Genomic DNA, 16,150 nt, shown 5'->3' on the forward strand with positions numbered 1-16,150 from the left:
GTGTACTCTTGTGACACATTTGTACTCCTTTGTGCTAATACCGTGGCTCCAGGAGACTGGTCCGGCCTGGTCCCGATTCTGTATTTATAGTGCGCCATGCTACAGCTGGACAAGTAATGGCGTACAATAATACCCATTCTCTCGCTCACTTTATGATGGTTATTACTAAGACGTGTACAGTGTAGATGACGTGTCCGGTGTGCGTGTAGTCGCGGTGGTCAGCGGTGTCCTTGCCCTTCACTGACCACAAAGCTGTCCCGGATTGACCTTTGACTGTGTTTAATGAGGCCATGAGGAGTCCACAGTCACAGACTGATTTACGACAGCTATATAGATAATGTAAGTAAAGATAAGATTGACCAGAATATAGGTGAAACGAGCGGCACCACTTAGACTTGCACAAGTCTCTAAGGCAATAATTATTAGTTTAAATCATAAGTTCTAGATTATGTAAATAAAAAGAATAAGTTGTACTGTCCACATATCCAGACTTGCCTATCGGGAGGATAGAATTACTACACGTCCATGGACCTTTCTTTCAGTACAGCCTTGGAGCAAGGCTAGGCACCACTGAATGGAAACACGGCCTCTCTTGTCATCGTTGCGCTGAAACGTTTGATATAAACTTTAATCAACTGTTGAATTTCACCTTTATGGTAATAAAATCTGCAAACCCTTTCAAAAGACAAAAGTGATTAGCCATCCCTACTCCATGGCATCATCTTCACCACCCAGCGCTCATCATCAGAGCATAGTGCAGATAGCATGACCCAAACAATCCTCGCTATTCACACCAAGCACAGCTGTGAGGCCATTCTCCCACCCAACCACCATCCCCACCCCCTACCCTCACCTCCTACCCCAGCCCCAAGATAACAAGGCCCTGATATGTATCTAATTACATGTATACCAGAGATAACGGTATATTTCTCGCCAGGAAATCTATATTGTGTCCTGCGGGGACCCAGCTGCACTGAGCGCGTAACGCTAGAAAAATGGTGGGGATTAGGAAACGATGATAAGCGAAGCCACTGCTGACAGCGTGCAGGGGCTGACGTGTTACGGAGTGGCGTCCGTGTCGTGATATCAAAATTCATGCTTTCATTGATCTGAACATTATTCGAATAAATATGAGGACGAAATACTGGTATATATCGATACCCCGTTATCAGTGCGTGTTCATGAAGATTGTGGCGTCTGTATCGGCCTTGTCAGGAAAAATACTTTATGTAAGAATTGTTATTAGAAGAAGCTAACCGTGAAAACTAAAATGATTCTGTTACATTTGTATAAACGATAAATACCTATGGCTGCACTTAAACGATACAATTTACTTAATTTCATCATGTAAGGGAATTTTACTTTTTGTGCCACGTTCACATTTATTTCCTGAGGGTATTTCTGGTTTAAACGATTGATATATGCATAGGTGTTGTTATTTTCCGGAGGGCATATTATGAAAGGAAAATCATACCTGATACTTTATGAGAAATTTTAAAGGCGTAAGGCTGATGTTAGCAGCCACCCATGCGCAGAGATTCTCGAGTATACTTCCGGTCTCGTTATCAGGGTTTCTCCAGTGAGTATTAATTTAGGCCGTATTTAGTAAACATCCAGCCTATCACTGCGTGCGACACTAACACTTTATGCATTGATCTCATGTTGGGGATTAAACTAGGCCACCCCACCCAACAAGTGACACGACCGTATATTATTCCACGGCGACAGTCCGTGTTTCTCCAGGAGGTTGAATTACAATTTTGGATAGATTGATAAAATGCGGTGTCATGATGTTCCGCCTAAAATAAAATAATGATCTTGATATTTTGTATTTTTTGTTATCAAAACGTCCGATCGACAGTGTATAGAACAATGGTATGTCAATAATCGCAACAGATCCAGAAGCAACTGAAAACAAACTATTCCCTCTTTCAGCATCCATACTTCTTGATCTGGAAACTATGGAGCATGCGTAACGTATGTATGTACACAAAACTTGACCTGTCCGCCAATTCATTACCCTGTGACGCCTGGTACGCGTCATCGAGAGGCTGACCCAAATCCGTGACTACATATTTATCTGTCTGGAGTTGTGCAACAAGCCGACATGTTTGGCATCAGGTTGTCAATACTTTCCATAAAGCCCCATTCCCCACTGTGACGTATCTGTGTCTTCACCCCCCGGGCCTGGCCGTGTCCTCACCCTGGAACATACATACACGTTTCTTGTATAGTTGAGACCGCCTCCGTGGTCTAATGGTAGAGCGTCCGCCCGGAGAGCGGAAGGTCCGGGGTTCGATCCCCGGCCGCGTCATACCAAAAGACGTTAAAAGATGGTATTTGTTGTTACCCTGTCTGGCGCTCGGCATTAAGGGGCTAAAACAAGGACTGGTCGGCTCGGAGTCAGTATACTGTGTCTGAGTGGGGTATTCATGTTAAACTGCGGCATGGTATCTCAGTGAGCTAGCACTATAAATCGGCATCAGTCCGGACTAGTACAAGCAGACACACAAACACACACACAGACATGCACGTTGCTATATAAGTGCAATAATCTTGGACGTGACGTTAAACCCCATTTCACCTCACCTCACCTTGTATAGTTAATTGCGTCGTGCCTGATTTCAATACAGGCCGTTTGACCTCTATTATATGCATTTACATTGGAACCTTTTTCGTACACACGGCGGTATTTTAATTTTAATAACTAGAGACAGTTGTTTCCCCGTGAAACTTAAATGATTCTCTATTCTGTTTCCCATTTGTATATTATCAATAGTGTTTAATTTAACCCGTAACGCTAAACTATTTCCTTACAGCTTCAACGGTTTTTTTCGTAGCGATCATTCTCTATGATTTCAAATGTTAATCTGTAACGCTTATTTCTTTTCAATATAATTTTTAAAACTCTAATGACTCCGATCAATATTTCTCCAAAAGGCTGCATGTTTAAGTCTATAACGCTCAAATCGGCTATTTCCTGTTTCCCTACAGATCATGCTGTTCTAGGAACCTCCCCATTACAGGCCATGCTGAGACAGCAATCTCCCACATAACAGGCCATGCTGCTCCAAACACCTCCCCATTACATACCCTGCTGTCTTGGAACCCCCATACTGTTACAGAAACTGGTGTTTACCAGACTATGCTGTTTTGTAAAACACCGATATTAGAAAAGAAGCTGTTCCAGACACTTCGTCGTAACAGATCATGCTGTTCCGCGAACCTCCCCATTACAAACCAATCTGTTCCTGAAGCGTCATGAACAGTCGCTAGAACAAGAACATGTTCCTGTTTTACACCACTTGTTCCGCTTGTCCAGAACTGATTAATCCGGATTATGTATCATTAACCAATCGGAGTTCAAATTACATGAGTTTGTTATGCATTAATCCTCTACCCACAGTAGGTAATCTCATGGTCTGAGTTTCAAACACCTTCAACTCTACCTAGACCCTGATGTCTGAAAGTCTGTGTTGAGCAAGGGCGTCTGGATGTTCACGCCAAGGAAATAGTGTGTTTCAGTGCGAATGTGCTAACTAGCCTCGTTACCCAAGGATACGGTGATCTGCCATACCCTCACCATCCAAACAGGCGGTAGAGTCGGAATCGGCTCGGGTTTCCAACTAAAACATACTTTTTCTCAATCTCACATGGCCCCCGCGCTTTTTAGTGAGAAAATGAGTTCCATTTGTGTGAACCTCATGAAAATACAAAAATATGGTTTGTTCTTAAAACCAGACCTGAGTTTTTCTTAATGGCCTTCACGTGGACCAGCACTGTCCGTGATGGCGGATGTACATCTTGAAGCGCTTGTTGTTGTTGAGCCTGTATAATGTCAGTTCATTTCTCTATTGAGTGTAGAGTAATAAAGTGTATTTTGAATTCAAAATTTCAGTGACCAAGTTCTTTATGAACTATTATGAATATTCTAATATCTGTCGTACCCTTGAGACGGGTTTGAAGCATGTTCCGTATTCGTTTCTTATATTTTTCTCTTTGGGATTGGGGTCTTTCCCATGGGACGACACTCTTGCCATTTCGCGAGTTTTGAAGTATTTACCACGAGACTGTTTGGAGTATGTACCACGAGACGGTTTGAAGTATTTACAACGAGACTGGAGTATTTACCACGAAACGATTTGAAGTATTTACCACGAGACTGTATAAAGTATGTACCACGAGACTGTATAAAGTATTTACCACAAGACCGTTTGGAGTATTTGCTACGAGATGGGTTTGAAGTATTTACCACGAGACGGTTTGAAGTATTTACAACGAGACTGTATAAAGTATGTACCACGAGACGGCTGGAAGTATTTACCACGAGACGGTTGGAAGTATTTACCACGAGACGGTTGGAAGTATTTACCACGAGACCGTTTGAAGCATTTACCACGAGACCGTTCGAAGTATTTACCACCAGACTGTATGAAGTAAGTACCACGAGACGGTTTGGAGGTATTGTTTCCCATGTGAAGATTTTCAAATATTAACGATGAAAAAGGTTTTGGAATGTTTCCCATAAGAAGTTCATTCCCCATGGTACGGTTTGAAGTACAGATCCGTTTGAAAGACCGTGTTGACAACTAGGACAAGGGCTGGCCACTGACATGGGAAACTGTGGGTGTTGACAGAACATGCCAAGCGGTCTGCATTCGTGAAATCTTAATTTGAGGAAAATTGGGGTCTTGAGTAAATAACTGTGAGAACTGGAAACAAGAATGTGCTAAATATGAAAACTGAGTGACGAACCTTTCATCGCCCCCATCCCACTGCTGTGTCCATGTGCACTAGAGGAGCTATTCGGTGTTGGATTCCCGAGATTGAGTCGCATTATAACATTATGCATTATAAAATATATATTCAAATAAAATGATCATCACAGAGGTTATATGCAGGTGTCGCCCGTTTAGCCAATAGGAGCTGTTCAAGCCTCATAGGTTCAAGTTGACCAACACATTGACCATGTCATCCTGATTACCCCTATCCCAACACGGCTTGACCCCATATTACCCCACATGGCTTGACCTTCCATTGCCCCATCCCAACACGGCTTGGCCCACAATATCCCCATCCCCATATGGTTTGACCCCATAATACCCCACCCCGGAATGGCTTGACACTCCATTACCCCACCTCCAAATGGCTTGACACTCCATTACCCCACCCCAACATGACTTGACCCCACAAAATCCCACTCCCACATGACTTGACCCCACGATTACTGAATATCACCGTACATTCGACCGAAAAGATTGATGTTATATACATACAAGATGCATGTAAATGGGTTAATTAGAAACACACTACTTCTCTTTGATGTGGACGATTTTATTTGATATATTGAGGCACCATCACACTCTCATGTACCGTTATTTCAGGGTTCAGCAGACCAGGGAATTGGCCGAACTGACCACGGTGATTTGTGTGCTGTACACAGTGACAAAGAACGCCACCTGTCGACCGGGAAAGGAACTCCATGTATGAATGTCACGTACAGGGTGAGAAGAATCGTGGGAGTGGGTTATATATTGCACTACACCATACGGAACAACAGCTCGGCAGGAGAGTGGCCTTGGGAGAACTCGGGTCAACGGGATCACGCCATTCCATTTTTCATCGGGGATTTCCAGGAACAAGACTATCTAAGTAGAAGAGCTTTCAGTCCCAGCCCTTGTGCTTTGTCCCAGAAAACAAATCATAAGTGTGGTGTCTATAATATGTGAAATTGGACATTGTAAAACGAAGATGTCCGTCAAACTAATGACTACCATTATCATTATCGTGTTACTGTCTGAAACTATACAAGACGTAGGTGAAATAAATCGGAGTCATTTGGCAGAAGGGGCTGAGAGGGGACAGATGCGTGAATAATGTTTGACCCTTAACGTGTCCTCAACAGCTAGACAGTTTGGGAAACCCAGATTCAAACTTTCACAATCCTGTCACCCTCAGTCAAAAGAGTGGTAGAAAATGAAAATAAATCATTTGATCCGGAAATGGGTGCATAATTTATTTATTTATTTAATATGAAAATATTGTTTATCACGTGACTACCCTGACAAGTGCTGCTCTACTGGCTGATGTCCAGTCTCGGTCCAGATTCTGATGACTGCAATGTATGCCATTGTGATGAGGCCAGCCCATAACTGCTTGATTTATATACAACATAAAGTTGGCGATAACTGACAATGTGGATATTGAATCCAACTTACTGGAATTAAACATTGACCAGAACTAGTTCCGGGGAGATGATCAACAGAAATATCAATAATCGTGCGCGTAACGAATATGTATAACCAGTTTCAAAAAACATATCAGGGAACAATTGTGCGCGTTATGCTATGGATCATTTAATTAATTCTAAACGGTTTGAAAACCTCTGACCTTCAGTGTGAGTAAAGTTATCCATTGGAAAACAGCAAAACAGACAAATAAAATGTAAACTCTATAATCAACATATACTACTCAAACCAAGTTAAAGAACGCCCACAATTGGAAGTCTGTGTGTTGCAATAACCACTATAGCCATATGATGAAAACCGGCGCTCTTAAACTTCTTAAGGCTGAGAGAAATGGTGTTCTAAAATATACCATACGATGACATCCAGTGTAGAGTGTCTGGACTATGAAGGTCCATCTGTATGCAGGGAAACGTATCGGTAGATTAAGATGGAGAAGTATCATAGTTACTTGTACTGCAACAATTTATGGCTGTACGGGAGATCGAAGCTATTAAAACATCCCCCGGGTCATCATTGGTAATTGACACATCTCGCAACAATCAGCCCTCGGTGATATTACTTGGTATTATGTTGGCGGAAACGAGTGGTCATCGGACTGTGATTAGTACGGGATGTCAATATCAATGACAATCGAACTGACCTGGCTACAACCTCACTTGACCCTCAGGGCCCAGTCAGAGTCATTCGCAGTAAATTGTGTATTAAGCCACTATTTGGCACTTGGCAGTACCATCGCCATGTCATATTCGCATTGCAATTAAACGTGTTTCACAGTCATTAATCTTGATCACGCGCAATTGAATAAAATAGTATGCACAGTGAAACCCTGTAAGTGTGGACCCCTGTAATTCAGACACCCCGTTTTCCGCATGAGTACTGTTGTGAGCGACTATATTGAGGTAATGGGGTATGACTTATTCTTTGGAACTGCGATGATTTTGAAATATTGATGATTTCATAGGGACAAATTTCATAAACTATTAAACCTCGTCAATCCGTATGATTCAGTCCCAGTCACCCTGTTAACAATGTCCGGATTGCCGAATCAATGGTACGGAATTATATCCCTTTGTACATACAGTAAACTAGGGTTATAACGAACACGCTTATAACGAATTGATGGATATAACGAACTAACTTTATAGTCCCGACTATTTGCTGTAGTTATGCTGTATATATGCTTATAACGAACTACGGTTATAACAAACTAAAATAGTAGTCCCTTTGAGTTCGTTATAACCGTAGTTTACTGTACGCTTATGTACCCTCCAAGACGACCACGGAGGTCGGGTTGTCGAGATTAATGAGGTGTTCCTGTGGTTACATATATTGATTTTGTTCTTGATTTCTTCCTACAAATAAATGTCATGTTTGCGTGCTCCACACAGCTACGTGTTCGGTGGTTGCGTTTTGTCATGCATATATTTGCACTTAACATGACCTTATTATATGGAAGTACTACTGAACGGTCACACAAACTCAAAATGAAATTTTTTCAAACAACATTTTCTTGACCTACAATAAAAACATGATGTGGCAACCATCGTGTGATGTGCTAGATGTAAAATAGAAAATGCCTTCTGGTAGTTTAATCAATTCATGTAACATACGTGCGTAAACGGCCGAGAGAGATTTGTGGGACAAGCGCACGCCACTTTCAGCGCACCCTCTGGTGGTGAGCACCAATCAAAGCTTTCCCAAAATGCCCAAATGGGAATTGTTTTTTTTTGCTGTTTAACGCACATATAAATGATAAATGACAGTAGTCTATTTGTAATCTCGTCCGTGTCAGACAATCATGTGATTGATACGAGCAGCGACCCACGACGTCAGGGTACGATGACCCTCAATTAACCAAGTTACCATGCTGACCACCCGATCCCCTGACCCTTCCGACCAGCATAGGTTGCTGGGTTCATGGTATAACCTGAAATCGTACAGCATAAGCGGGAATCTTAGCAAGAGGACGTTTTGAAAACTGGCAACCTTTCGGCTGGCGTATAGACATGGCCAGAATAACACATAGATCCATGGATGGTTGGATGGATGGAAGGATGGATGGGTGCGTGAATTGATGGATGGACGGATAGATAAACACACAATCAACATTCATACATAATGACAGAGCTTAACCTTTTGGACGCACTAATAGACAGACTAGGGCTGTGACGGGTAATTCGGGTTCTCGGGTCGGGGGAGGGGGGGGGGGGGGGTCTGAGTAGTACCTGGGTACCCACATGACTACCCGGACCCGTGGTTTGTCACATGACATACGGTTTAACAATAAAACAATAAAACTCAATGGTTACACTACAAGTATAACTAATGTTCACATTTCTGTCTCACCATGCAGGCATTCGTTCTGACTTTCATATGTTCTAGTAAGGATAAAGCGTCTATCATCTGCAGATTATACATGATCAGATTGTTTTATACATGTATCTAAATAGTTTTTGCCACGGCTGCGGTAAAACAATTCCGATTCGGACATTTTGTACCCAACTCTTGAGACCTGTAGCGGGTACCTGGGTAGGGCCGGGTAATAGGGTGACGGGTACCCGGGTAGTACATTTGGACTCGTCCCAGCCCTAGGCAAACGTGACCATATATACATGAAAGACAGACTTTGAGAAAGACATAAAGACAGACAGCTCCTACTGTTGGACAGACGGACAGACGGACAGACGTGACAGACAGTCAGAGTCACAGATCAATAGAAATGAAGCCTCACGTGACTCGTGCCCCGACTTGCGCTCACAACAACTGCGTTATTAGTACAATAAATCTGACGACTTGTACTGAAGTATATAGAGGGCAGGGGCACTCCGCACCTCACACAATGGACGCCGACTCATAAATATCTACATTGATCGAAAACCTTATATTGTTAAGATCATTTGTGATTTGTCTCAGTGATGTGGACAGACTATGTAGGTCAGCAAGGTCTTTGAAGTTTATTTATCTATATGACTATAAATACAGAGGGGTCACTCTGAGTTGAGATGTACACCGCAGTATTAAGAGTGTTGGTTGTGTGACCTCTTAAGCCTTCTGTCAATACGGTAATAAATTTCTGTTTGCCATACGGTGTTCTCTTCAGCTCGGAACCATATAAATAAATTCTCAAAAACAGGTTACTGTCTTTGTACTTTACACACTCACGTCTACGTTCTGTAATACTCTGTTGCGACAACTTTTAGAATTTCAGCTACAATATGTAAATAAAAATCTTTCGATTAAAACAAAAGATAGCAAATCATGCATTATTCACCTGGTTATGTTTAATATATACAACTGAAATCAAATTAAGCACAGCTTACTAATATATTTCCATATAAAATAGCCATATTTATAATCCTATCCTGTGTTAATAATCCGAAGAGACAAATACTCAATAAGAGTTACAGAAACTGAACCGATTATCTAATTACATATGTCGTTAATGGTCCATGGCAATAGGCGCTTGACTACTCCGTCAAATACGTCGAATCTTCATCTTCATCATAGGATGCGGCAACGTGCTTGTGGTCAACTGGAGGAACATACATTGTCCTTGTGTGTTTTGGTGCATAAGGTATCAGGTATTGGTAGTGTCAGCTTGTTTGTTTGTTGTTTAACGCCGCGCTCAGCAATATTCCAGCTATATGACGGCGGTCTGTGAATAATAGAGTATGGATAAAAAAAACTCCTTTGATGACATCATGAGTATCGATCCACGAAGTTGGGATACAATGACATGCATCAACCAAGTCAGCGAGCCTGACCACCCGATCCCGTTAGTCGCCTCTGAAGACAAGCATGGTCACCTTTTATGACAAGCATATGTTGCCTAAGACCTATTCTACCCCGGATCTTCACGGGTAACAAGCATGAGTTGCTGAAGATCTATTCTACCCCGGATCTTAGTGGGTCCGGTAGTGTCAGGTATATCATATATTGGTTGAATCGGGTATAGTGGTATCAGTATAGGTGGTATTTAAGACGAATAGCGAAATGTAGACATTTCCAAAAGGTACCTGAAAGAACAGAATACATGAAAATATAGAATGGATGGAACTTGGCTTTTTTTCTTGGAGAATAGACAACAAATACTTGTCTACAATAAAGCTTACCAGAATACATTTCTCATACAGTGAACCCCGTTTAGACCGGAAACCTGACACTCGGGGATTATTGTTTACATACAAAGGGTTTCTCTCTGTAAATCCGGGTATTCGTTAACAAAGGAAGTTTAGCTGTATGTGCATTCGATGCACGTTTTAATAAAGTAGGGTTTTCTACAAATTAAATTAAATGGATAACGTTTTTGTCTGCTTTTAATAAAAAAGGGTGCACTAATTTGTTTAGCTTTTTCTGTGTTGTTTGTACCCTCTCCAGCTGTAGTCAGGGAAATTTAATTAAATTCATTAAACTCAGTCACACGGCAAACAACCGGGATTTAATTCGGTTCTGAAGGGAAATATTAATTATTTTTCTTGGTATTTTCGTCTGAACCAACCACACACGTGTTTCCATTGAAGCTGAAACCTGCTCGGTGCATGACAGCGAGCTTCTGCATCTCCGCTAAAGTTGCTCGGGAATCTCCGGTAAACATCGCCGCCCAATTTACAGAGCCCTGGTATTTGACGCCAATGGATTCTTCAACACCTTCATATTTTCCTTTGAGCGATGAACCTTGTTATAAAATGAAACCTTTGTTTGATCAAGATTGTTCTGTTAAACACTTTCTGGACGCGGTTAAGGAGTCATGTTTAGTGATGAATAAGTAGGAATTCTACAGACTCCTTCTAATACTTCTCTGTCGATAAACAGGGTAAAAAACAATCCCGACAGTAGAAAGTTAGACAGTTGCTCCAAGTGCAACAAATGAAATTGCCACCTAAGTCTCTCCAGTGTGCGAACGAGGTTATTATATTGATTGGTCTATTACGTTTGAACTAATCCCCGCGAGGGGAGCCATGTCCCCATCAGGTAATGATAGAACGACGGCGTCTGGAAAATGTAAATTCTGAGACAACAAACAGTACCTACTGTGTCTTTGAAGACAGGGTCTACTTATGGATGGATTTCAATATTTTTTATTGTTGCAATATCCTAACCAGTTTTTGATCACTTGGTAAAAAATATACTATTATCTCTGTCGAAACGTCGTCTTGTAAAAAACCCTGAAATCCATGTCTAAGGTGACATAGATTCTATTGGCGGCTGGTATAATAGTCTACTTCATTCACGACTACACAGCGAGCAAAGGAATGAAAGTATACACCCATGTTTGTAGGTGGCTGAAATGAAACAAACACGATATTGTTATGCGATGGTGACGAAATTTGATACGGGGATCACAGGCGATGTAACATGCATCATGTCAATCAACATCTCACAACAGATGACGTGCACATAGCCTTGCCCCAAGGCTGTACTGAAAGAAAAGTCCATGGATGTGTAGTAATTCTATCCTCCTAAAAGGGAAGTCTAGATATGTGGACTCCAGTCTCTTATAGGGACAACTTGGTCTCATTATTTACATAATCTAGAAATTATGATTGAAACTAATATTTTTTTACTTAGAGATTTATGCAAGTCTTGACGTGCACAGAACACTAAAATGAGTCCAGAGAAGAGTGTATACTATTTTGTCTCGGCTGCCCTCTACCACTACTACTACTGTGGGGGCGGTCGGGTAGCCTAGTGGTTAAAGCGTTCGCTCGTCACGCTGAAGACCCGGGTTCGAATCCCGACATGGGTACAATGTGTGAAGCCCATTTCTGGTGTCCCCCGCCGTGATATTGCTGGAATATTGCTAAAAGCGGCGTAAAACCAAACTCACTCACTCACTCACTACTGTGAGAACTACTTCTACTACTACTGCTGCTACTTCTACTATTAATCCTGCTACTACTTCTACTACCACTACTACTACTGCTACTAACAGTACTACTATTACTACTACTGCTACTACTACTTCTACTTCTACTACTACTGCTACTACTACAACAATTACTACTGCTACTTCTACTACTACTTCTGCTACTACTTCTACTACCACTACTACTACTGCTACTAGCAGTACTACTATTACTACAACTACTACTACTGCTACTACTACTACTAATTCTACTACTACTGCTACTACTACCTCTACTACTACAACAATTACTGCTGCTACTTCTACTACTACTTCTGCTACTACTTCTACTACCACTACTACTACTGCTACTAGCAGTACTACTATTACTACAACTACTACTACTGCTACTACTACTACTTCTACTACTACTGCTACTACTACCTCTACTACTACAACAATTACTACTGCTACTTCTACTACTACTTCTGCTACTACTTCGAATACACTACTACTACTGCTACTACTATTACTACAACTACTACTACTACTACTACTACTACTTTAACTACCTCTACAACTACAACTTCTACTACTACTTCTACTACTACTGCTGCTACTACTTTAACTACCTCTACAGCTACTACTTCTACTACTACTACTAGTACTACTACTTTAACTACCTCTACAACTACTTCAATTACTACTTTTATTACTACTCCTACTGCTACTACTACTACAACTACTACTACTTCTACTACTACTTGTAGCAGCAGTAGCTGTTGTAGTGATAAAAATACACGAAATGTGTAATTATTACGTTTTTAATTATCAAAAGTATCTACATGTGTTGTGCATGTACGTTATTAATTATAAAAATTATTGACATGTGTTGTGCATGACTATCAATTAAGAACATCAAACGAATTATTTACGGTATCTTCAATCATAAATACATATTGCATGATTTGAACGGACTCATCTTCCATTAGTGTATGGGTTTAGCCTGTGCAGTAGTCCAGACCCATGATGGTAGGTACACTATGTGACGATCTGTACTATGGGGAATCGAACCAGGGTTACACCGTCAGTCGCCTCTTACGACAAGCAAGGGTTGCGACCCGTGACGATCCGGGGTAGAATAGGTCTTCAACAACCCATGCTTGCAGTAAAAGGCGACTATGCTTGTCGTAAGAGGCGACAAACGGGATCAGGTGGTCAGGCTCGTTGACTTGGTTGATCCCAATTGCGTGGACCGATACTCATGATGTTAATCACTGGATTATCTGGTTCAGACTCGATTATTTACAGACCGCCGTTGTACAGCTGGAACATTGCTGAGTGCGGCGTTAAACAACAAACCAACCAACCAACAGCAAGGGTTGGTGAAGATCTGTTCTAACCCGGATGTTTACGTGTTGTTGCAGATGTCACCTTCTCCAAGTACACCTTCGTCATTCGTCCACCAATGAATGTCCAGCTCCTCAATCAGTATCAGTCACGTTTCTTTTGACGCGGATCGGACTTCAATCGTCATGTTTCAACATCAAAGCTGTGATAAGTCGCGTGTACCTGCCATATAATCGGGCTACTTGTTTGGCCTAACATACCAAGACGTGGCAATAATGATAAAACACTGCATCACGCCCGACCCCCTCAGATCCACATACACCTGGGAGCGAGGCATCGGAGAGAATTCCTGGATAAACGGGACATTTATGAGCATTTAGTCTCTGAAGTACCCAGAGGCGTTAATCACGACGAGAAGAAGAATCACCCTGCTTATATTAAGCATTGCACTAATCATCATAACAAAATATATATGGATGATCGAAAGGCAGAGTGCAAGAAACCACTTTGTGACGGGTTTTGTGTTCTGTACATTTGTAGCGCTGATGGTAGAGGTGAAATGAGTTTAACGTCGCGTCCAAGGTTATTGCACTTATATAGCGACGTGCAGGCACGTGTGTGTGTGTGTGTGTGTGTGTGTGTGTGTGTGTGTGGCTGCTTGTACCAGTCCGGACTGAAGCCGATTTGTAGTGCTAGCCTAGTGAGATACTATGCCGCAGTTTAACATGAATACCCCACTCAGACACAGAACACTGACTCCGAACCGACTAGTCCTTGTTTAGCCCCTAATGCCGAGCGCCATGCAGGGTAACAACAAGCACAACCTTTTAACGTCTTTGCGCACTCTCCACCAATAGACCAAGGAGACGGTCACAGCACTGAAGGGAGAGGTGGGGTGAAGAAGGAAATCTTTGTCTCTGTTTGCTGTAGTCGCGACGGTGTTTGGAATATCTCAATTTCAAAATGTTCATGTAGGATCCGAACACTGGTAACGTGCACATGTTACGCTCGAATCCTTATAAGAATGATATAGTTCCCATGGGGCGGCGGGATAGCCTAGTGATTGTGTCCACTCGTCACACCGAAGACAGGATTCGATTCCCCACATGGGTACAATGTGCGAAGCCTATTTCTGATGTCTCCTGCTGTGATATTGCTGGAATATTGCTAAAAGCGGCCTAAGCTACACTCACTCACTCACTCTTGTTCCGATGAGGCCCTGACAAGGTTTCAAAACACTCCACTGAGCAGTGACGTCACTAGAATGTCTTGTTTCGATACATGTTGAACTTCATACACTAATCTAAAGTTGTTTTTTCAATCTATCAGATACCCGTGAAGATCCGGGGTAGAACAGATCTTCAGCAACCCATGCTTGCAGTAAATGGCGACCATGCTTGTCGTAAGAGGCGACTAACGGGATCGAGTTGTCAGGCTCGCTGACTTGGTTGATACATGTCATCGTATCACAATTTCATGGATCGATACTCTTGTTGTCACTCACTGGATTGTATGGTCCAGACTCGATTATTTACAGACCGCCGTCATACAGTTGGAATATTGCTGAGTGTGGCGTTAAACAACAAACAAAGAGAAGAAAGTCAGTCTATCAGACTATAATTACGTCATCTAGTCCTACCAAACTGTAAAACGAATCAAAGAACGAAAAGCTAAAAATGTTCTAATCACCTCGTTGATAATATATATTCTACATTCCCACGGACTGGCACACAAATCATACTATTGTCAAACAAGACAGCTATACCCACAGTCAAGTGAATCGTCATCATCCCTTGCCATCCCCACCCGTAACATCTCCTTCCCCATCCCCTCACGCCACTATTAAATGTTGCCAGTTATGTCACGTGATACCCAGACACGGGCTGACTCTTGTCCAGTATTTTGACCAAATTCGTTTCTTCTTCCTCAAAGGTTTCTAACAATCGAACACTATCCCCGACTAGTCCCTTCTTCACGGTTACAACAACAACCGCTACCCCACCCCTACTACTACCTGACCCCACCCTACACACCATATCTACCCACCATCCAAACCGCCCACCCCACCCACCCATCTACTCGCCACGCTCCCCAGTCCGTTCCCCGTGTTCATCTCTACCAGGCGTATCATATTGGACAACGTTCTACCTACAGCATCCAATACGTTATGGCCAGCAATCAGCATTGATTTTTGCACTATGAAGTACATGTATTGTCCACCAGTGTGTTTGACAAAGGTCAGGCGGGCTGTGTGTCGGGCCGCCTACACGCCTTCCTCCACGTTATGATAGTCAGGTCGAAGAATTTACGCGTAATTACGTGTAACCTTTACACAACCTTGACCTTTGACCTTTTGACGAAGGAGAAATGACCAGTGACATGGACACTGACATTCCGACAAAAGGACGTTTTTGACGACCCCCTCAATCTCCAACGTCCAAGTCCAGCATGGATCTCGAAATGAAAAGTTCATACTGTAAATGTCTATAGACACCGGCATTCATTCACAGGAAGTTGTAGTGCCAGTTTTATCATTCTATGTTAACTAACGCTAAGACCCTGAAAATATAATATTTTTATGAAAACAATGAACTACATTTAAATTGAAAAGGAGACCCAGAGGGATAATGATTCTGAACCGTAGAAAATCTAGACTTGCTTCATTTAGGGCAACATCATTACAGTAAGGGCTGGGCGGAAGGGAAAA

This window comes from Haliotis cracherodii, unplaced genomic scaffold (assembly GCF_022045235.1).
Source record: "Haliotis cracherodii isolate W230 unplaced genomic scaffold, xgHalCrac1.p SCAF_1, whole genome shotgun sequence".
Lineage (NCBI taxonomy): Eukaryota > Metazoa > Mollusca > Gastropoda > Lepetellida > Haliotidae > Haliotis > Haliotis cracherodii.